General features: G+C 45.8%; 1 long non-coding RNA gene across 2 annotated transcripts in view; it reads right to left on the bottom strand.

The window, feature by feature from the left end:
- Nucleotides 1–22260, bottom strand: part of LOC141052117 (uncharacterized) — a 69478-nt gene that overhangs the window by 21380 nt on the left and 25838 nt on the right. For both annotated transcript variants that reach the window (XR_012220750.1, XR_012220749.1), the window contains exon 2: nt 6555–6693. This is a non-coding gene — a long non-coding RNA (uncharacterized lncRNA). The remainder of the gene's footprint in view (nt 1–6554; nt 6694–22260) is intronic.

Here is a 22260-nt window from a genome sequence, read left to right on the forward strand (position 1 = left end):
ATGTGTTCGGCTCATTCCTTTGGTTTTGCTTCAGTATAAATAAGAAGGAAATAAAACTGTTCTCTAGAATAAAAATGCACAGTGCAGCATGTATGGGTCGGTTCACATGTCCTTGCATTACACAGGGCGAACGTCGCATTGACATACACTGAATTTATCAACACTTCCGCTCTCAAATTTGCATCACCTTTCAGTTTGCATGGTGGATACATTGTGCAGCGGGAGGATACATTTTGCAGCGGGCGGATACATTTTGCAGCGGGCGGATACATTTTGCAGCGGGCGGATACATTTTGCAGCGGGAGGATACATTTTGCAGCGGGAGGATACATTTTGCAGCGGGAGGATACATTTTGCAGCGGGAGGATACATTTTGCAGCGGGCGGATACATTTTGCAGCGGGAGGATACATTTTGCAGCGGGAGGATACATTTTGCAGCGGGCGGATACATTTTGCAGCGGGCGGATACATTTTGCAGCGGGAGGATACATTTTGCAGCGGGAGGATACATTTTGCAGCGGGCGGATACATTTTGCAGCGGGCGGATACATTTTGCAGCGGGAGGATACATTTTGCAGCGGGAGGATACATTTTGCAGCGGGAGGATACATTTTGCAGTGGGCGGATACATTTTGCAGCGGGAGGATACATTTTGCAGCTGGAGGATACATTTTGCAGCGGGAGGATACATTTTGCAGCGGGAGGATACATTTTGCAGCAGGCGGATACATTTTGCAGAGGGCGGATACATTTTGCAGAGGGCGGATACATTTTGCAGCGGGCGGATACATTTTGCAGCAGGCGGATACATTTTGCAGCAGGCGGATACATTTTGCAGCGGGAGGATACATTTTGCAGCGGGCGGATACATTTTGCAGCGGGAGGATACATTTTGCAGCGGGAGGATACATTTTGCAGCGGGCGGATACATTTTGCAGCGGGCGGATACATTTTGCAGCTGGAGGATACATTTTGCAGCGGGAGGATACATTTTGCAGCGGGCGGATACATTTTGCAGCGGGAGGATACATTTTGCAGCGGGCGGATACATTTTGCAGCGGGAGGATACATTTTGCAGCGGGAGGATACATTTTGCAGCGGGCGGATACATTTTGCAGCGGGAGGATACATTTTGCAGCGGGCGGATACATTTTGCAGCGGGAGGATACATTTTGCAGCGGGAGGATACATTTTGCAGCGGGCGGATACATTTTGCAGCTGGAGGATACATTTTGCAGCGGGAGGATACATTTTGCAGTGGGAGGATACATTTTGCAGCGGGAGGATACATTTTGCAGCGGGCGGATACATTTTGCAGCGGGCGGATACATTTTGCAGCTGGAGGATACATTTTGCAGCGGGAGGATACATTTTGCAGCGGGAGGATACATTTTGCAGCGGGCGGATACATTTTGCAGCGGGAGGATACATTTTGCAGAGGGCGGATACATTTTGCAGCGGGCGGATACATTTTGCAGCGGGCGGATACATTTTGCAGCGGGAGGATACATTTTGCAGCGGGAGGATACATTTTGCAGCGGGTGGATACATTTTGCAGCTGGAGGATACATTTTGCAGCGGGAGGATACATTTTGCAGCGGGAGGATACATTTTGCAGCGGGCGGATACATTTTGCAGCGGGAGGATACATTTTGCAGCGGGAGGATACATTTTGCAGCGGGAGGATACATTTTGCAGCGGGAGGATACATTTTGCAGCGGGCGGATACATTTTGCAGCGGGCGGATACATTTTGCAGCTGGAGGATACATTTTGCAGCGGGCGGATACATTTTGCAGCGGGAGGATACATTTTGCAGCGGATTTTGCAGCGGGAGGATACATTTTGCAGCGGGCGAATACATTTTGCAGCGGGAGGATACATTTTGCAGCGGGAGGATACATTTTGCAGCGGGAGGATACATTTTGCAGCGGGCGGATACATTTTGCAGCGGGAGGATACATTTTGCAGCGGGAGGATACATTTTGCAGCGGGTGGATACATTTTGCAGTGGGTGGATACATTTTGCGGTGGGCGGATACAATTTGCAGCGGGAGGATACATTTTGCAGCTGGAGGATACATTTTGCAGCGGGAGGATACATTTTGCAGCGGGAGGATACATTTTGCAGCTGGAGGATACATTTTGCAGCGGGAGGATACATTTTGCAGCGGGAGGATACATTTTGCAGCGGGCGGATACATTTTGCAGCGGGAGGATACATTTTGCAGCGGGAGGATACATTTTGCAGCGGGTGGATACATTTTGCAGTGGGTGGATACATTTTGCGGTGGGCGGATACAATTTGCAGGGCGGATATATACTGCTCAAAAAAATAAAGGGAACACTTAAACAACACAATATAACTTCAAGTCAATCACACTTCATGGCACATTAATTTTAATTTACAATAATCATTTTTATGTTTTATTGCTCTCAATGCATTACATGTGTAATGAATAAAGATTTGCAGCTGTAATTTTTCATTCGGTGATATCTAGGATGTGTTCCCTTTATTTTTTTGCGCAGTATATTTTGTAGCGGGCTCCAAAGTATTGCCTGGTAATCTTTAGCAAAGCGAGTTTTGGTGCGTTTTTGGGCACACTGGTCTGCTGTGTGTGAGCCCAGCCTTACGTCCCCAGTAAGGCTGCAGTCACACATCCGTTAGGTTAAGGTCCGATTATGGACAGCGATGCACTGCCCGGCCGTGGGTCTCCTGACCTGCACCTGAATGCCTCTTGGCATACGTGAGGCTGTTGGATTGGGGTCAGGAGATCAGTGGCCACTTCGTGAATCATCGTCTGTACTCAGAAGGTGACACACAGATGTGTGATTGCGGTTTAATTGTGAGCCACAAAATTCATTACCCGAGTCCCTTATGTGCAATCTAATAAAGAGTAATGAGCTACTCCTTCATTATCGAAGAAAAAACACTGCAGAAATGCAGTGGTTTGCCGCATGTCTCATCCTTTGCATTGCAAAAGGTTAAATCCGCAGCGACATCGGCCGTAGATATTGTCACGTTGCGTTTTCAAATCAGATTTTATGAAATATAATTTACAGCGCTGGTAATGTAAGACGCAGAGGATTCCCGCTCATGAAATCTGCTGCTTATACGGCCGTATTTGCGGCTGTATCTGTTGCACATATGATTCTACAGGGTGGGCCATTTATATGGATAGACTTGGCTGGGCCATTTATACAGTAGGATCCAAAATGGCAGACTTCAAAATGGCCGCCATGGTCACCACCCATCTAGAAAAGTTTTCCCCCTCCCTTATACTAATGTGCCACAAACAGGAAGATGATATCACCACCCATTACCATTTAATTTAGGTGTATCCATATACATGGCCCACCCAGGTGTATCCATATCAATTGCCCACCCCGTACTTATGACACTAAGGCCTCCTTCACATCTTTGTGTTTGCAGTATGTGCGACATCTGTTTTTTTCACAGATGACACACACCCATTATAACCTATTGTGATCTTCACATGTCTGTGTGACCGTGTGTCTGTGTGAAGGATACGGAAACATGTCCGTTTTTTCCAGCAGTACGGATGACAAGGGCCAACACAAGTCTAATGGGCCCATGGAAGACACGTACAGCACACAGATGACATTTGAGTCTCAGCCGTGTGCAGTCTGTGTTTAATATTGCAAATTATAGGAGACGTTTTATAATTTCCAATTTCATTCTTTCTTTATCCATACCGGAAAAACACAGATATCACACGGCACACATATGGCATACAGACGGCACACAGCACCCGAATGGCACACTGACATCACACTGACGGCACCCAAATGGCACACTGACATCACATGAATGGAACAGTGATGTCCCACTGATTTCACAAGAATAGCACAGTTACGTCACACTCATGGCACAAGAATGGCACACTGACGGCACACGAAGGGCACAAGAATGGCACACTGACGGCACACGAAGGGCACAGTGACGTCACACAAATGGCACATTGATGGCACACGAATGGTGCACTGACGGCACACGAATAGCACAGTCACGTCACACTGACAAGACACGAATAGCACAGTGACGACACATGAATGGCACACTGACGTCACACAAATGGCACATTGATGGCACATGAATGGCACACTGACGGCACACAAATAGCACAGTGACGGCACATGAATAGCACAGTGACGTCACACTGACGGCACATGAATAGCACAGTGACGTCACACTGACGTCACGCGAATGGTACAATTACATCACACGAATGGCACACTAACTGCACATGAAGGGCACACTAATGGCACACAAATGGCACACTGACGTCACACGAATGGAGCAGTGATGTCACAAGAATGGCACACTGATGGCACACTAACGGCACATAAATAGCACAGTGATGGCACACTGATCCAAAACACTGATGACACTGGTACTGTTTTTCTGGTACCAGCTTTATACAGAAGTGTGAATGGGGCCTAAGGGTGTGTTCACACTGAATCCTTGTGCCAACTTTTTGGTGCGGAAAATTAACGTTTTTTGAAACGGATTTTGAAGAGTGTTCACTATGGCTATGTGGACCTTTTTTCAGGTGGATTCCAGACAGCATCACATCGAAAAATCGCTGCAAAAAAAGAGACATAATGCAGAGCAATGTAAAAATATGACTTGCTGTGCATATGTTCAGGGTTTTTGTTACTTCTTTTTAATCCTGGCGCGGTTGAAAGAAGTAACGTTCATCCTCTGGGCGGATTCCGAAGCCACCCGCTCACTAATGAAGATGTAACGGAAAAGACTCTGCCGGCGGCAAAGCTGCTTGCGAAGCCTCTTCGGGAAAAAAAACAACAACTTTTTTCGTAAGGAGCTTTGCTTGGGAAAACTTGGCCATTTTTTGCTCAAAAGCTCAAAAAAATAAAATATCCAGCCTTAAGATGTACAGTATTTTATACACAGCTTTGTTTTAGGAGTTATTTGGAGTGGATTCGCTCTTCATAATCAACTAAAAAACACTTAAAATACTTTTCCTATCACATTTAGTGTTAATCCACTTTGCTGGTCATATGTTTAGGTTTCTTAAGTCTGGTGGAAAAGAAGAAGGTGAATGTCACTTCTCTTTGAGGAAGACTGCTAATGGAAATCTATTTTAAACTTGACACAAGTTAAAAAAAAGCTGTAAAAAAAAACCCATATCATGGAAAAATACGCACAAAAAAAAAAATCTCTTTGAAGCTACGTTCCCACAATGGGCTTTTGGTGAGTTTTTGATGATGCAGATTGTCTGCACCATTTCTGCACCCATTAAGTAATATAAGTTATTTGCATTTTTTTTTCAAAAATATGCAGTATAAAAAAACTCATTGTGGGATCATAGCCTAAATCCTCTTGAAAAAATGCTTCAGGCAAAGAGAAACTTGTAAAAAAGAATAAAAAAAATGAAAAATGAAGCATTTCCTAAAAAGATTTCTGCTTTAAAAACTTTGAATGCCTCTGAAAAACAGCTCTGTGCGGACATAGCCTCATGCTATGTGCACGTGGATTGATTTTTTCGAGGCAATAAAAAAAAAGCAAGATTTCTAATAGAAACTGCTTTAGGAAACGCGTCTTCTATAAGGAGATTTTTAAGAAGTTTTTCTGTTTCCTGAAAGTTTTTTGAAGAGTTTTTGAAATGTTTTTGGAGAGTTTTCTTTATCCTAAAGTGTTTTTTTTGCAGCCTTTTAACAGTTTGGAGTGTTTTCCCATCAAGAGACGAGTCCAAGAAGTGACCTGCACTTTCTTATTTCCCACCAGTCGTTTTTCGACGACTGAAGCAGAAGAAAAATGCTCAAAAGACTGAACATATGAACTACAAAATGGTTTTACAATAGAATCCTATATAGAAGAGTCAAGCATTTTTTCAAGTGATTTTTCAGGGGTCTTTTGGGGGGGATCTGCACCACATCATTCAAAATACAAAACCCTTAGCTTAGCTCCAGGATGATTTAAAAGCAGTGGATTACAAACGGAAGGTATCAAAGACTACAAGTAGCAGCATGCAATAAAGCTGCAGACCACCAAGGAATTCTGGGACCTCTGGTTTCACAAGAACTGGAGAGCCAAAGTCTGCAAATCACTGAGAAAGTCCTAGCAAAATCCATACTTTTGAGTGTTTTGGGGTCCATACACAGAGCAGTAATTCCGCATGGACCTTCTTTCACGGCACAGGAAGGCTCTACTGGTCATAGGCACCGCCTCATATACATGCATGCTCAGTTTGGTCAAGCGTGCATCTGAATGAGGAGAGGGGGATACACCACTGCCAGACCTATGATCACAATTCAATAAAGACGCTACTGCAATTTCTATAGGGGTAAGGAACAAGAACATTATTTACAAAATGTGTCAGCCCTTTTATAGGAATTTTCCCGTTTAAGCATTTTTAAAGGATTTATTTTAATTATTTTTATTGGCACTAGTGACCCTCAAGCCGCACATAAGCTTAGAAACATTAAAAATGCATTTTTTGTATAGCGGGTGCAGCATACCGCATGGAAAAATGAAGGGCAAGGCAAGGATGTAGCCAATTGTTGCTTACCGGAGGCAGTCAGGCCGTGCCTATACACATTAGGCTCAGTTCACATCATGCATTTTTCCATTTTGTGAGCATGATGAACACGTCCAAAGGCTTCCACATCCCCAGGAAAGAGTGTGTGACTGTATTAGTGAGGCTCAGTCTAAAGTAGCAAAATAAAGAAGAAAAAAAAAGTATATATTTATAATCATTTTTTAAAGACAATTGGTCAATGGTCAGAAGATTCTTTCAAAGCCATAGGTCAAAGAATAAGCGCAACCCACGATATACAGTCTGTACTCACGATGCAACGCCCAACCCAACTGAGACAGTTAGTTCAGGTCAGGAGATTCCGGGCATGGAGCAAATATCCTGGATGTGTGAACTCGGCCTAAGCCTTCTTGAGTTTGGAAAAATAAATGTTATGCATGTAAAGTGCAGCTTTATTCTAACATGCAGTAGATCCCATTTTGTACAGTTTTTAGGGGAAGTTAGATCCTATAATGTATAGAAAAGATTAAATGAAGTGCTGTACAGTAGGGGAAATGTTTGAACTTCTATTGTACAGTAGGGGAAGGTTAAAGTACAGTAACGTTAAATGCTATATTATATAATAAGGGAGGATGAAATGCCGTATTATATAGTAAGAGAAGGTTAAATTCCATGCTGGACAGTATGGGGAAAGGTTAAATCCTATATTGTACAGTAAGGGAAGGTTACTTTCTTTATTATACAGTAAAGTTAAATGTTGTTTTATATAATAAAGGTACTTTAAATTCTGCATTATATAGTAACTGAAGGCTATATTACGTAGTATATGGCAAGGAAAGGTTAAATCCTATGCTGTACAGTAGGGAAAAAGGTTGGAATCTGTATTGTACAGAGGAGGAAGGTTAAATGATGCATTATATAATAAAGGAAGATTAAATGCTGTATTGTACAGTTGGGGAAAGTTAAATCCTGCATTATATATAGCAAGGGAAGGTTAAATTGTGTCCTGTACAATAGGGGTAAGGGTTGGATCCTGTAGTGTATAATAGGGGAAGGTTTAATCCTCTATTATGCAGTAGGGGAAGGTTAAGTCCTTTATTATATAATAAGGGAAGGTTAAGTCCTTTATTATATAGTAAGGAAAGGATAAGTCCTCTATTATATAGTAAGGGAAGGTTAAATCATCTATTACAAAGTAAGGGAAGGTTAAATAAGCTATTATATAGCAAGGGAAGGTTAAGTCCTCTATTATATAGTAAGGGAGGGTTAAGTCCTCTATTATATAGTAAGGGAAGGTAAGTCCTTTATTATATACTAAATTAATGTTAAGTCCTTTATTATATAGTAAGGGAAAGTTAAGTCTTGTGGTGTAAAGTAAGGGAAATGGTTAGATCCTGTATTGTACAATAGGGGACGTTATATCCTAAATGAGAAGGTAGTTATCTGGTATAGTCAGGGAAACGTTAAATCCTGCATTGTAAAGTGTGTGTGGGGGGGTTCAATTTTGAAATGTAAAATGGGGAGAAGGGTGATGGTAGTGCATGTTAAATCCTGTGTTAGAAAGTGGGGGGTTCAATTCTGACACATATACTGGGGGATTAGATCCCGCACTGCTCAGTTTAGAGGAGAGTCAGATCCTGTATTGTACAGTGGGGGGGGGAAGGTAGGATCCTGTATTACATGGTGTTTGTGGGGGTGTTATATTCTTTAAGGAACAGAGAGGGGGAGTTAAGACTATTGTGCAGCTTGGAGGAGGTCATGTAATGTACAGAACGGAGACGATCACGTTGTGTACCCTTAGATATCAGATAAAGATCAGACATTGCAGTAAATCTTACATTGTGTAATACCGGGTTAGGTACAATCCAGGGGGGGGGCTGTGATATATATTGTGCAGCATTATTATAATCAGATAGAACCCACAGGTGGAAAGATTTGTGGGTGACTAGGGTCAGCGGCAGGTACAAGGGCTATGCTGTATTTTACACCCCCCCCAATAATCAAAATAACAAATCCAATCAGCACATGATTTCCCACATCACAGGTTCCCATCCGGGCAAAAGAGGAAGTGCCGGTCAGTTTCTTACTTCTCGCTCCTTACTAAGGTCGGCCCGAACATTTGGCGTCTTCTGAGACCACAATGTCTTGTTTACCAGTGAACATAACATGCAGGGAGGATCGTGAGAAAAAACACTGGCTCTTTGACTCCCAGGGCCGGGTACTGTGGGATGTTTGTATGTCTCTGACATAACGCTTCCGATCACTCTTGACCATCTTGTTATGTTTCACAACACCCTCAAAAAGTTTACCTGCCTATTTATGCCCGTTATAAAGGAATCGATATACGGTACTTAAAGGGGGTTTCTGGCTGCAGTTTGGCTTTTAAAAATCTATCAGCGTCTCTGAGTGGATTGTGGCGTCAACTCAGGAGAACCGCTGAGATCACAGATTGGCTGCAGCGCCGTTAACGTGAGGTCAGCACTGCAGACAATAACATGGAGGTGTGAATCTGGTCTTATTTCATCAGCAAATTCATGTCTAATTGATCTTTTTAGGTTTCTGAAGGTCCTTCATGGTCTGGATCAGAATGATTGACACATGACAGGGGGGGGACTAAGAGAGGTGGAAGAAAAAAGCGAGATAATAATGGAAGTTAACATAACAATGAGTTTTACAGACAACAGTACTAGAAACTAGTCAGGGCATGCCAAACCTACAGGTCTCCCTGAAAGGGGGAACTCCAGCTAGGGTCCAACGTACGTGACTGCAATATGGTGCCTTATGAGGGGGTTGTCTTAGGGTCCTATCTTCAGGAGCACACCCTCCCAGCTTCGGCAGGGCTGCCCCATGCATTTTTGCCTCTGCAGCACTGGAGGAGCACAAGGGCACTGAGGCTGGCCAGATCCATCCAGCGTCAGAGCACCGCTTGTCAACTCTATAGCAAACAGTGTGCGCTCATTTCCTTGGAGACCGACCACCGCTGATAACCTGCAGAGGTGGCTGGCAACCTTGGCAATGAGCAGTAAACTGTAGAATGAAAATGTTCTCGGTTCTTGAGAAAGGAGACGATTTTTAGTAAGAGGTCATTTGCAACGTTGCACGTTTTGCACTAGCAAGTTTCAATTTTACACATTTAATAAAATGAGACAATCCCTTTAAGCTGGAAAGGAAACTTTCATGTTGTCCAATATGCTTTTTCCTGATCACTGGGTGTCCGAGGAATACAGCTCAGGAGGTGAGGCATTTTAATTTTTCATAAGTGACCATTATATATGCTTTTTGAAGAATTAAAATCTTTACCTCCTGGGTCGGATCCTAGGAAAAAGGATTGAAAATTTGTTTTTTTTAGAAGTTCTCTAGGGGCCTTGCACCCATTTTTTTGCATTAAAATTGTTGATATATATATACATATATATATATATATATATATATATATATATATATATATATATATATATACACACACACACATATACACACACACAGTGTATATATATATTTTTTTTTTTTTCATTATTCTACACGTTTATCACGAGGTCTTTTGTCTTTTTATTGCAGATCTCAGACAATGCAGTTTCAGGCATGAGCGCGCAGCGGCCGGCCAGTGGTCTGTAATTTCCAGGATAAACGAGAAGTGGTCGCCACTGCAGCACTGTCACTTCTGTGATCGATATCCAGGAACAAGTGTGAGCGCCTGCAGGAGAGCTACCCGCCTAGAACTGGAGAAAACAATATTCAAGGTGCTGCTAACACCTACTGGCCATCTGCAAGAACTGCAAGGCCTCATTTAGACATCCGCTTTTTACACAGCTAAAACAAGTACCTGTTATAGTCTATGGTGCTGTTCACATGTCTATGTTATTTTGCAGAGTGACCACAAAAAAAAGAAAATATTTTTGATCCTAGTCATGGATCAAACTCGCCAATGCAAGTCAATGGGTTAACGGAAAAATAAAAAAAGGAGGGCACACAGGCGCCGTCCATGTGTCATCTGAGTGATGGACTTTTTTTTAATACTTTGTAAGTAGGAGATGCTTGGAATTTTGCTCATTTTTTGCATACGAGAAAAATGGATGCCACAGTAATAATAAAAAATGGACATGGGGCAAACTTGGATGACAATCAGATCCAGCATACTGATGAAAAATGCAAAAACAAAGAAGATTGAAAAGGGAAGTCTGAATGGCACCTAACTCCTGGTGATCAGCGGTTATTGACAGGGACAGCCATGGGCTCCTTAGCTGTGCACGGTGGCCATTCCCTTAGGCGTGGACATGTCAGATCCGCTGTTTCAGACTCTTCTCTATGATGTCCACGAGGTTCTGTACGAGTAGGAAGAATACCCTAGAAGACCAGCGGATGAGAGGTGGAACCCCAATGCAAAAGAGAAACTGCAGGGGATCCTTAGGTAATATGTTTTTTTGTTGACAGACTACCACTGTTTAAACGCTTGGCCCCCGAGGCTGCATAGTGCAGCCTCCGCGCCCTTGAGCTTCCGAAACAATCGTGTCCTGGCAGTCACAGCCGCACAGGACGGCTGAAGCCAGCACTTGTTTTCAGCTGAATGAGGACGCATGTTCAATTGAATTGTATTGTAGCGCGGAGACCGGCTTTCTGCCCTGAAACACCTACACCAATCACCGGGTACGGTGTTGTACCCATCGCATCAGCGCATGACATCACTGCCATGTGCTCACCCTGCTGAGGAGGAGGAAGAGGACGCTATTCGCAGAGGGAACGAGGTCATGGGAGACGATTTTTGTTTTAACGTGTATGTGAAAAATGTCATATTGGGGGACATTACTACAGGAAGAGGACAAGGATGGGGATATGACTACAAGATGGGACCAGGATGGGGATATGACTACTAAATGGGACCAGGATGGGGGAATTTACCACAAGATGTAACCAGGATGGGGGAATTTACTACAAGATGGGACCAGGATGGGGGAACTTACTACAAGATGGGGACATTAGGACAAGAAGGGGAGTAGGATGGAGACATTACTAGAAGATGGGGACATTGCTACAAGAAGGGGATATTGCTACAAGATGGGACAAGGATGGGGACATTACTACAAGAAGGGGACATTGTTACATGAAGGGAACATTGCTACAATAAGGTGATATTTCTACAAGATTGGGACATTGCTACAAGAAGGAGACTAGTATGGGGGACATAACTACAAGAGGGCAGGCAGTGGCATACCACCAATAGCGGCAGGCCACACAATTGCTATGGGACCTGTGAGCCCGCACTGGGCCTTCCCTCCATCTGTCATTGCAAGCAATAATGATGGAGGAGGGAGCGTCAGCTGACACTTTCTCCCCCATCGTTCTTCCTCAGCATCTGATGTCTCAGGGCAGCGGACGCGACTACATCATTACAATGCGCCTGCTGTACTAAGGCCTCTTTCACACTTCAGTTTTTTACAATCAGTCACAATCCGCCAGGTTTTGAAAAAAACGGATCCTCAATTTTCTTTTGAGGATCCGTTTTTTTCCCCATTGACTTCCATTACTGGCGGATTGTGACGGATTGCCGTCCGTTGCATCCGTTTTTTTGGCGGATCCGCCAAAAGTTGCTGTCCGTCACCATCCTCAAAGATTTGAAAACAGAGCTTGCAACGTTTTTTTCTCTGGCGGATCCTCCAGACACTGATTTAACCCGACACTGATTTAATATCTATCTCTCTCTCTGTCTCTCTCTCGGCCAGCGTTTCCTTTAAATTTCCTCATTTTCAGGATCCGTCTGAAAACAGATCCGTTCACATCAGTTGAGAACGGATCTGCTTGTCTGCCTTTTTGGCGGATTTGAACTGATGCAAAAAACTGAAGTGTGAAAGAGGCCTTAGATGTGAGGTACTTCACACCACATGCTCAGGAAACCAATGTAGCATCGGGCGGAATGAGGAAAAGTAAGTATTGAATGTATTTTTTTTAAATCAGTGACTGGTGGCCATAACAGCGTATGGAGGACCTTGCGGAGTATATTATATTCTATGGAGGACCATGAGGGTGCATTATATTCTATGGGGGACCATGGGGAGTGCATGACAGTCTATGAAGGATAATGGGGGTGCATTATAATATAATAATAATCTTTATTCATATAGCGCCAACATATTCCGCAGCGCTTTACAGTTTAACAGTTCATACACAACAGTCATAAGTAACAACATTAAAGATAATACAATAAAGGAAAATTAGACGACCCTGCTCATGAGAGCTTACAATATACAATGAGGTGGGGGAGATACAAAGTACAGGTATGTATTTACAATGGTGGTCCAGCCATCTTGAGGGAGTGAGGGATAGATAAAGGCCGCATGAGCTGGTCACCAGCCAGTTATTTGTGGTGCCGTTGGTTGTGGTGGAGTTTGATGGAAGGCTATTCTCAGATAGTGAATGGGCTACACACACTTACACATAAAATGACCTTGATTAGGTAACGTGATAGGCTGCACTGAACAAATGTGTTTTGAGGGAGCTCCTAAAATTGTGCAAGTTTTGGATTGTCCTAATTTCTTGGGGTAGAGCATTCCAGAGAATTAGCGCAACGCAGGAGAAGTCTTGAAGCCGGGAGTGGGAGGTATGGATTAGTGCAGAGGTTAGTGGAAAGTCGTTTGCAGAGAATAACGAGTGGGTAAGCCAATAAACATAAATGAGGGAGGAGATGTAGGGGGGTGCTGCACTGTGGAGACCTTTTTGTGGGTGAGAATAAGCAGTATGAATTAGATCCTATAATGTATGGGCAGCCAGTGCAATGACTGGCACAGAGTGGAGGCGTCCAAGTACCGATTAGCCAGATGGACTACCCTGACTGCTACATTAAGGATGGACTGGAGAGGGGAAGGTCGAGTGAGGGGGAAGCCAATTAATAGAACATTACAGTAGTACAGGAGAGAGTGGATCAGTGTGACAGTGAGGGGTTTTGTTGTTTCCATGGTGAGAAAGAGGCGGATTCTAGACAGAGTTGGACTGGCCTAGCGGGGTACCAGGGGGATCCCCGGTGGGCCCTTGGCTGTGGGAAGGAGAGGAGGGGAAGAAGAAAAAAAAAGTCTGTGGTTTTTAGGGGCACGGGCCCTTTAAAAGCGCAGACTGTGTATGTGCAGGGGCGTGCACACGCAGCGTTCATTACCTGAATCGTCCTGATTAATGAAGAGTGTGAGCCTGTCGTCAGCAGCGTATGACATCATGCGATGGGTGCACACATCCAGCCTCCGGCCTCTGCTATGTCAGCGGCCATTTTACTATGAGCGCTCTGCATTCTTGCTGCTCTGCCTGTGCTCCGCACTCTCGCAGCTGTGCCTGCTCTGTACTCTTGCGGCTCCACCTGTGCGCCATACTCTTGCGGTTCCACTCTGTTGTGGTTCTGCTGCTGCAGAACCTCTTGCCGCTCTACAACCCTTCCCCGCAGCCTTGCGGTTCTCCTCCTGTGTGAACAGCCCCAAACCTGTTCCTCCATACACCATTCCTTCCTGTCAGTACCAGTACCTGCACCCGCTGTGTGAACAGGTCTCTACCTGTTCCTCCATACACCATTCCTTCCTGTCAGTACCAGTACCTGCACCTGCAGTGTGAACAGGACCTTACCTATTCCAAACACCACTCCTGCCTGCCAGTGTCTCAGCCGTGCCCACCAGCCAGTGTCTCAAGCGTGCCCGCCTGCCAGTGTTTCAGCCGTGCCCGCCTGCCAGTGTCTCAGCCGTGCCCGCTTGCCAGTGTCTCAGCTGTGCTCACCTGCCTGTCTGCTACTCATGCCTGTCACTCGTACCGTCTCCCCAAGTGGGATCAGCAGCCAAAGACTGACACTACCCTGGAGTGGCACCTGGCAGCTGCCTGCCACACAAGCCTGACCTCACCATCAGAGGCTCCAGTGAAAACCAAGGCAGCTGTCTTAATCACGCCCCTTCCAGGGTAGTCAGGTTTGGGGCACAGTGGGGCCACAACCCACTGGCTCACGTCCATCAGTCAGGGAGTGAGCGTGACCCAAACATACTTCACATCTCTCATATCCTCCCTGTCTCACAACCCTAAACAGCTATTCAACACCTTCAATTCTCTCCTCCATCCCCCAGCACCTCCTCCCTCTCCATTTATCTCAGCTGAAGACTTTGCCTCGTTCTTCAAACATAGTAACATAGTTTTGAAGGCTGATGGAAGACCTTATGTCCATCTAGTTCAGCCTATTATTAGTGCAGCCGTTCTGCATTGTTGATCCTGGGGAAGGCAAAAAACCCACAGAGTAGAAGCCAATTTTCTCCATAGGGAAAAAAAATTCCTTCCCCTAAGCTGGGTCAACCATCTACCTATAATATTATGTTATTCGTAACCTTCTATACTGTTACTCACAAGAAAAGCATCCATTCCTTTCTTAAATTCATTCAGTGAGTTGGCCATCACCACTTACTCAGGAAGAGAATTCCAGAGCCTCACTGCTCTTATCGTGAAGAACCCTCTTCTATGCTGGTGCAGAAATTGTCTTTCCTCCAAACGAAGAGAATGCCCCCTTGTTCTTGTCACAGTCCTTGGTACAAACAGTTCACTGGAGAGATCTCTGTATTGCCCTCTGATACACTTGTACATATATATTAGGTCTCCCCTAAGTCTTCTATTTTCTAGAGTAAATAGACCTAATTTTGATAACCTTTCTGGGTATTGTAGTGAACCAACTCCATTTATCATTTTAGTAGCCCGCCTTTGAACACTTTCAGTAATGTCTTTCTTGAGCACCGGCGTCCAAAATTGCACACAATACTCCAAGTGTGGTCTGACGAGTGATTTGTACAGAGGGAGAATTATGTTTTCATCTCGTGTCCCCAGACCTCTTCTAATGCATCCCATGATCCTATTTGCTTTGGTGGCAGGTGCCTGACACTGGGCACTCCAATTTAGCTTCTTATTGACTAAGATGCTTAAGTCTTTTTCCATGTCTGATTTCCCCAGCAGTTTCCCATTTAGTAAGTAATTGTAGCATCTGTTTCTCCTTCCCATGTGCATAACCTTACACTTATCTGTGTTAAACCTCATTCGCCATTTTTCAGCCCAATTCTCCAATATACTCAAATCTGTCTGTAGTTGCAAACTGTCCTCCTTTGTGTTAACTACCTTACATAGTTTTGTATCATCTGCAAATACTGATATTTTACTGTGTAAGCCATCCACTAGATCATTAATAAATATATTTAATAGTAGGGGGCCCAATACAGAACCCTGTGGTACCCCACTAGTAACCCTGGCCCAATCTGAGTATGCCCATTAATAACCACTCTGTTTTCTATCACTAAGACCTCTTTCACACATCCGGTGTCAGGGGTCCGGCAGCGTGCGGATCGGGCCTGCAGCGGTAACACCGGATGTACATGCGGCACCGGGGGACGAGAGAGCCAGCCGGAGAGAGATCGGGAGACGAGAGAGCAGCCAGAGAAACAGCAGGGGACAAGAGAGCAGCCAAAGAGAGAGCGGGGGATGAGAGAGCAGCCAGAGAGACTGCGGGGGACGAGAGAGCAGCCAAAGAGAGAGCAGGGGACGAGAGAGTAGCCAGAGAGACAGCGGGGGACGAGAGAGCAGCCAAAGAGAGAGCAGGGGACGAGAGAGCAGCCAGAGAGACAGCGGGGACGAGAGAGCCAGCCAAAGAAAGGTATGGAGCGTAAGGAGAGAGAGAGAGGGAGAGAGAGAAGGGGAGGGGGAGAGAGAGAGAGATGCGCGCCGGGCACTTGTGGGGTTAAAACTCACAGTGCCCGGGCATGCGATGTTGAAAAAGCCGGTCCGGCGCTGCAAAAAAACGTTGCAGCCAACGTTTTTTGAAGACGCCGGACGGCGCATGTTTGCCGTATCTGGCAAAACCCGGAGGTGCCACATGTCCATCCGGCACGATGCGGTGATCATTACATTCTATGTGAAAAAAACGGATCCAATTCCAGATCCGGTTTTCACAATTTTCGCCGCATCGTGCCGGATTTAAAAAAACGGATGTGTGAAAGTAGCCTTAGCCAGCTACCTACCCATCTACACACATTTTCCCCTAGCCCAAGCTTTCTCATCTTATTTACCAATCTTTTATGTGGGACAGTGTCAAATGCTCTAGAGAAGTCGAGATAAATGACATCCAATGATTCTCCTTGGTCCATTTGAGAGCTTATTTGATAATTAATAATATCAGACAAAGCTTTAACCTACAACCCCCAGAGTCCCTCCTCCTAAATACTCAGCCCTCCTCCTACAAAACCAGCTTCTCGACCCGTACAGAAGACAAACTTTCCACCCTACTCTCGAGATCACATCTCACCACCTATGCACTTGACCCGATCCCATCCCACTTCATCCCAAATCTTACCACAGTCTTCATCCCAACCCTAACCCAATGTCACGTGCCCCGTCCTGAGTGACACGGCCAGCAGACCGGTAACTGATACAACAGGACGCGGCACGTGTAATTGTCCTATGTGACGCGGCCCGCAGGCCGGTAACTAATACAATAAGACAAGGGAATAGGGAAAACCTGGGTAACAATAACAATGGTGGCCCTGCAATAGGGAACGGGGAAGTGGAGACCTCCTGCACTCCCCTGAGTCAGTGTCTCTACACTCCTAACATTCCCTAGGCCAGTTCCGCACCAGGCGCCGATCAGGATACCTAATATCCCTAGCTCGCCCTGCACCTAAACCCTCACTAGGGAATTGGTCGGTGCGGAATCTAATCCCACGACTGCACTAAACACACATAAGGAAAAGTGACGAAAACAGGGGAACACCACTTAGCTTTGCTCTGTTGCTTACGCTCCCAGCAGCAGAGCCCACCACCTGCGTGCATATTTTCCTCCACCGTGTCCAACATCTGGGTGCACTGTCCAGCAATGGAGTCCAGCATCTGAGTGCAGCTGTCCAGCAACGGGGTCCAGCACCTGAGTGCAGCTTCAGCAAAAGAGTCCAGCAACTGAGTGCAGCTCTACACCATAGCTGCGACTCCACCAAGCTTTGCAAGAATTCTTCACTGACACCATAGCTGCCACTCCACCATGCTTTCCACGAACTCCTCGCTGACACCATAGCTGACACTCCAGGACTCTGACTGAGTTGTCCTGAACTCTTCTCAGCACCATAGTGCAGCCTTGGAGCAAACAGAGTCCACACCTGCGTGCAGCTGTCCAGAAACAGAGTCCAGCAAATGAGTCCAGCTTTTCTGCCAAAGAGTCCAACATTTTGAGTCCAACTTTCTGCAACCGAGTCCAGCATCCTGAGTGCAGCTCTACACCATAGCTGCCACTCCACCAAGCAATGCCAGCCCTCCTTGCAGACACCATAGCTGCTACTCCAGCACTCTGACTGGGCTGCCCGTGACTGTCCTTCAGCTCCATTCTTTACCCAGGCTTGCTTGCAAATGAGAAACTATCACCAACAGTGATTAACACACGATACTCTCTTATAGAGCAATCACACCTGTTACATAATTACGTGCACAAACTAAGGTAACCAAAGTGCAATGGCCCTATTGGCCACTGGGGGGAAAACTACTGAAATCACCACAGGGCAATGACCCTAGTGGCCACCGGGGGCAAAACCACCTTTGGCACACAGCCAAAGGAAAAAAAAATGGTTACTTTGTGCATTTAAACTGTCAGATCCAACCTGGATCATGACACCCATCTCTTCAACCTATCACTAATAACTGGTGTTTTCCCCTCATGCTTCAAACATGCCTCAATCACACCCATCCTTAAAAAGCACTTGCTTGACCCATCCTCTGTATCTAGCTATCACTTCTTCCCTGTACCTCAAAACTCCAGAGAGATAGGACGAGAACCAGGAGAGGGCAGTGTCCTTTATGTCTGTTACGATCGCGGGCGCAGCGTGGCTTCCCCAGCCAACGCTCCCATGTTGTCGAACCATAACGATGACGGGGTATGCATCCCAGGTGATCGTGGAATCACTGGACCACAGGGGGGACCCGAGCCTACCCGGACTAGGGGAGGGTAATGACCGGGGTCTGTAGCAGCTGAGCTTGTGGACAAGATGGCCATATGCAGGACTAAAAGACACTGCACAACTTCAGGTATGAAGAAACATAAAGTTTACTTAAATAAAGCAAATGACATCAAAACACCAGGTTGCGGATTATGCACATTACGAAGGAAACACATCTCAGGTTGGCAAGTGAAGCAAGAGCTCATCACAGGTTGATGCAGTCCAGGGTTATCTGGCAATGGCATACTAGGATGGCCTCTCTCTCAGGTCTCAGGCGTAGCACAGGCACAGCAGGAGAACATCAGACACTGACCTCAGGCTGCCTTCAGACAGTGGCAGGAGCCATCACGGCTAAGATCCCAGGGAACTGGCAGGACATCAGAACATAAGCAAGACACGGTTAGCATAGGTCCAGGAACATTGGCACTACAGCACCGGGCATCGGCTGGTCAGGTCCAGGACTCACTGGCGGGACCGTCACCGGGGAACAGAGCTAGAGATCCCAGAAACCACGGAGGAGGAATCCATCCAGGAACACGAGCAGGACCGGCTCAAGAGCAGAACTTGGACCACCAGAACCACGGGCTGGACATCTGGAAACAGGTTGGACATCAGAACACGGACTGGACAACAGGACATCAGGACACAAGCCGGACATCAGGACATCAGGTAGGACATCAGGACGCAAGCCGGACATCAGGTCTCAGGCAGGACATCTTGACATTAGGGCACCAGGTAGACACCAGGTCTCAGACAGGACATCAGGATTTGGATCTCAGATAGAACATCAGAACACAGGCATCGGACTCCGGTCATCTGGCAGCGATCGATAGGCTCCGGACATCCGTCTGCGGACATCAGGCTCCAGACATGATGCCGCAGTCATCAGGCTCCGGACATCTGTCAGCGATCGGCAGGCTCCGGGCATCGGGCAGGGAAGGATAGGATCCGGACATCTGAGGAGGACATCAGGCACCAGACAAGAGGCCACGGTAGTCAGGATCCGGACATCTGGCAGCGACCTTAAAAGGAACTCAAGCGGTCTGGTGCAAGCCCCGGCCGGGTTGAACTGGAGCCGGCCAGGGATTGCACCGAATAACAAGCTGAGCACAGAGTAGCAGACACTCAGCGGATACACCGGATTCCTACTTCCAAGATGAAACCAGGTTAGATCACAGAAAGTCAGTTAGCAAAGAGTCACAGTCACTGGGCACAGGGTTCAGGACACAGAAGGACTTCAGGAACGTAACACAGCAGGAATCAGGACTAGGACTTCATAACACAGCAGGAATCAGGACAAGGACTTTGGTACCAACACATAAACAGGATAAGCCCAGGAACTCAAGACATCAGCTGTCCCAAATCTGATAACAGACTGAACAGAAACGGATCTGGGTACTCTGACCCCAGAGCGGGCGGAAGACAGGCATCAGCTCACCTAGAACTGCAGGCAGGCAGGACAGGTGCTGAACACCAAACAGACATGGCAAGACTCAGAAACTTGATGAAAAGCTCTGGCAATGCCCCACAGGGCAGGGGAACTTTATATAGGAGCTGCCTCACAGCGATAGCCTGGGAGCAACAATTCAAGCACAAACCCATTCCTCATAAAAGCAGGGGAGGTGTGGCCGCGCGCACCCTAAGTACAGCTAGAAACAAATCAGCATAGCAAACGACACCTGGCAGCGGCTGCAAGCCTGAACACACATGGTAAGTCATGCACAACTGCAGAGGACCTTGCAACTCGCAGGTAGCTTCCACAGCGGCAGCCAGGGACCGCACATGCGGGTGGTCATGCAGCGCAGCGGAGACACTCGCGCATGTACGGCTACGGAAGTGAGCAGCATCCAAACAGGTATCTGACAACAGCATTCCAGCTTATTAGAGGGAAAGGAACGAAGGGTTAAAGCATAGATATGCAGAGTAACATAGGGTAAACAGTACAAACACAGTGGCGTTACAATGCCTGTTGACTGGAGCATAGAGAGTAGGAGATGGTGGTCAAAAGCTGAAGAGAGGTTAAGAAAAATGAGCAGAGAGTGGCCACCATTAGGTTTTGCTGTCAGAAGGTCATTGATCACTTTGATGAGTGCAGTTTCTGTCAAATGTAGGGGGCAGAAGCCGGACTGTGAAGGATCTAGGAGGGAGTGAGTGGAGAGGTAACGGGTAAGGCGGGAGTAGACTAGGCACTCCAAGAGTTTAGAGATCCATTATATTGGATGGAGAACCATAGGATATTCTATGGAGGACCATGGGGAGTGCATTATATTATATGGGGAACTATGGGGAGAAAATTATATTATATGGAGGACCATGGGGAGAGCATTATATTTTATGGAGGACCATTGGGAGCGCATTATATTTTATGGAGGACCACTGGGAGCGCATTACATTCAATGGAGGACCATGGGGAGTGCATGATATTCTATGGAGGACCATGGAGAGTGCATGATATTCTATGGAGGACCATGGAGAGTGCATTATATTATATGAAGGACAATGGGGAGTGCATGATATTCTATGGACGACCATGGGGAGTGCATTATATTCTATGGAAGACCATGGAGAGTGCATTACATTCTATGGAGGACCATGAGGAGTGCATTATATTATGTGAAGGACTATGGGGACTGCATTGTTATATGGAGGACCACTGGGAGTGCATTCTATTCTATTATATACTATGCATGATATTCTATGGAGGACCATGGGGTGCATGATATTCTATGGAGGACCATGGGGTGAGCATTATATCCTATGGAAGACCAAGGGGAGTGAGTGTTTCATATTCTATGGAGGACCATGGGGAGTGCATGATATTCTATGGAGGACAATGGGGTGTGCATGATATTCTATGGAGGACCATGGGGAGTGCATTATATTCTATAGAGGACCATGGAGAGTGCATTATATTATATGGAGGACCATGAGGAGTACATTATATTATATGAAGGACATGGAGAGTGCATTATATTATATGGAGGACCACTGGGAGTGCATTATATTATATGGGGGAATATGGGGAGAGAATTATATTATATGGAGGACCATAGGGAGAGCATTATATGTAATGGAGGACCATGGGTAGCACATTAGATTATATGGAGGACCATGGGGAGTGTATTATATTACATGGAGTACCATGGAGAGTGCATTATATTTTATGGAGGACTATGGGAATTGCATTATACTATATTGAGAACTATGGGGAGTGCATTATACTATATGGAGGACTATATGGGGCCCATTATACTATATGGAAGGCTTTGTGGCGTGCCATTATAATATTTGAAGGGCTACGTGGGGGCTATTGTAATGTATGCAATCAATTATATAGTGTGGGGTCCATCATACTGTGTGGAGGGCAGTGTGGGCCATTATATGGTATGGAGGGCTAGTGCAGGCCACTATACTGTATATTGTATGTATGCCCATTATACTTCATGGAGGGCTGTGTGGGGGTCACAGTTGCGGGATCATACTGTGTTGGGGGTCACCATACTTTGCCTAAGGAATTGTAGTGGGCCACAGTAGGGTCATTATACTGTGCATGTGGAGGCTAATGTGGAGGAATTCACCATGGGGTATCATACTGTGTTTGGGGGGGCACATTTGTTGGCATTGTACTTTGTGGGGGTAATGAAAGAGAAATCTACAACTTCAGCAGGAGGAAAATTACCATACTTTGTAAAGGCTGCAAAGATGTCAAAAATGCTCTTCTGTGACCCCAACAAATTATATATATACATATATATATATATATATATATATAT

The sequence above is a fragment of the Dendrobates tinctorius genome, unplaced genomic scaffold (assembly GCF_039654945.1).
Source record: "Dendrobates tinctorius isolate UK_male_01 unplaced genomic scaffold, ASM3965494v1 ptg000158l, whole genome shotgun sequence".
In the NCBI taxonomy this organism is placed as follows: Eukaryota; Metazoa; Chordata; class Amphibia; order Anura; family Dendrobatidae; genus Dendrobates; species Dendrobates tinctorius.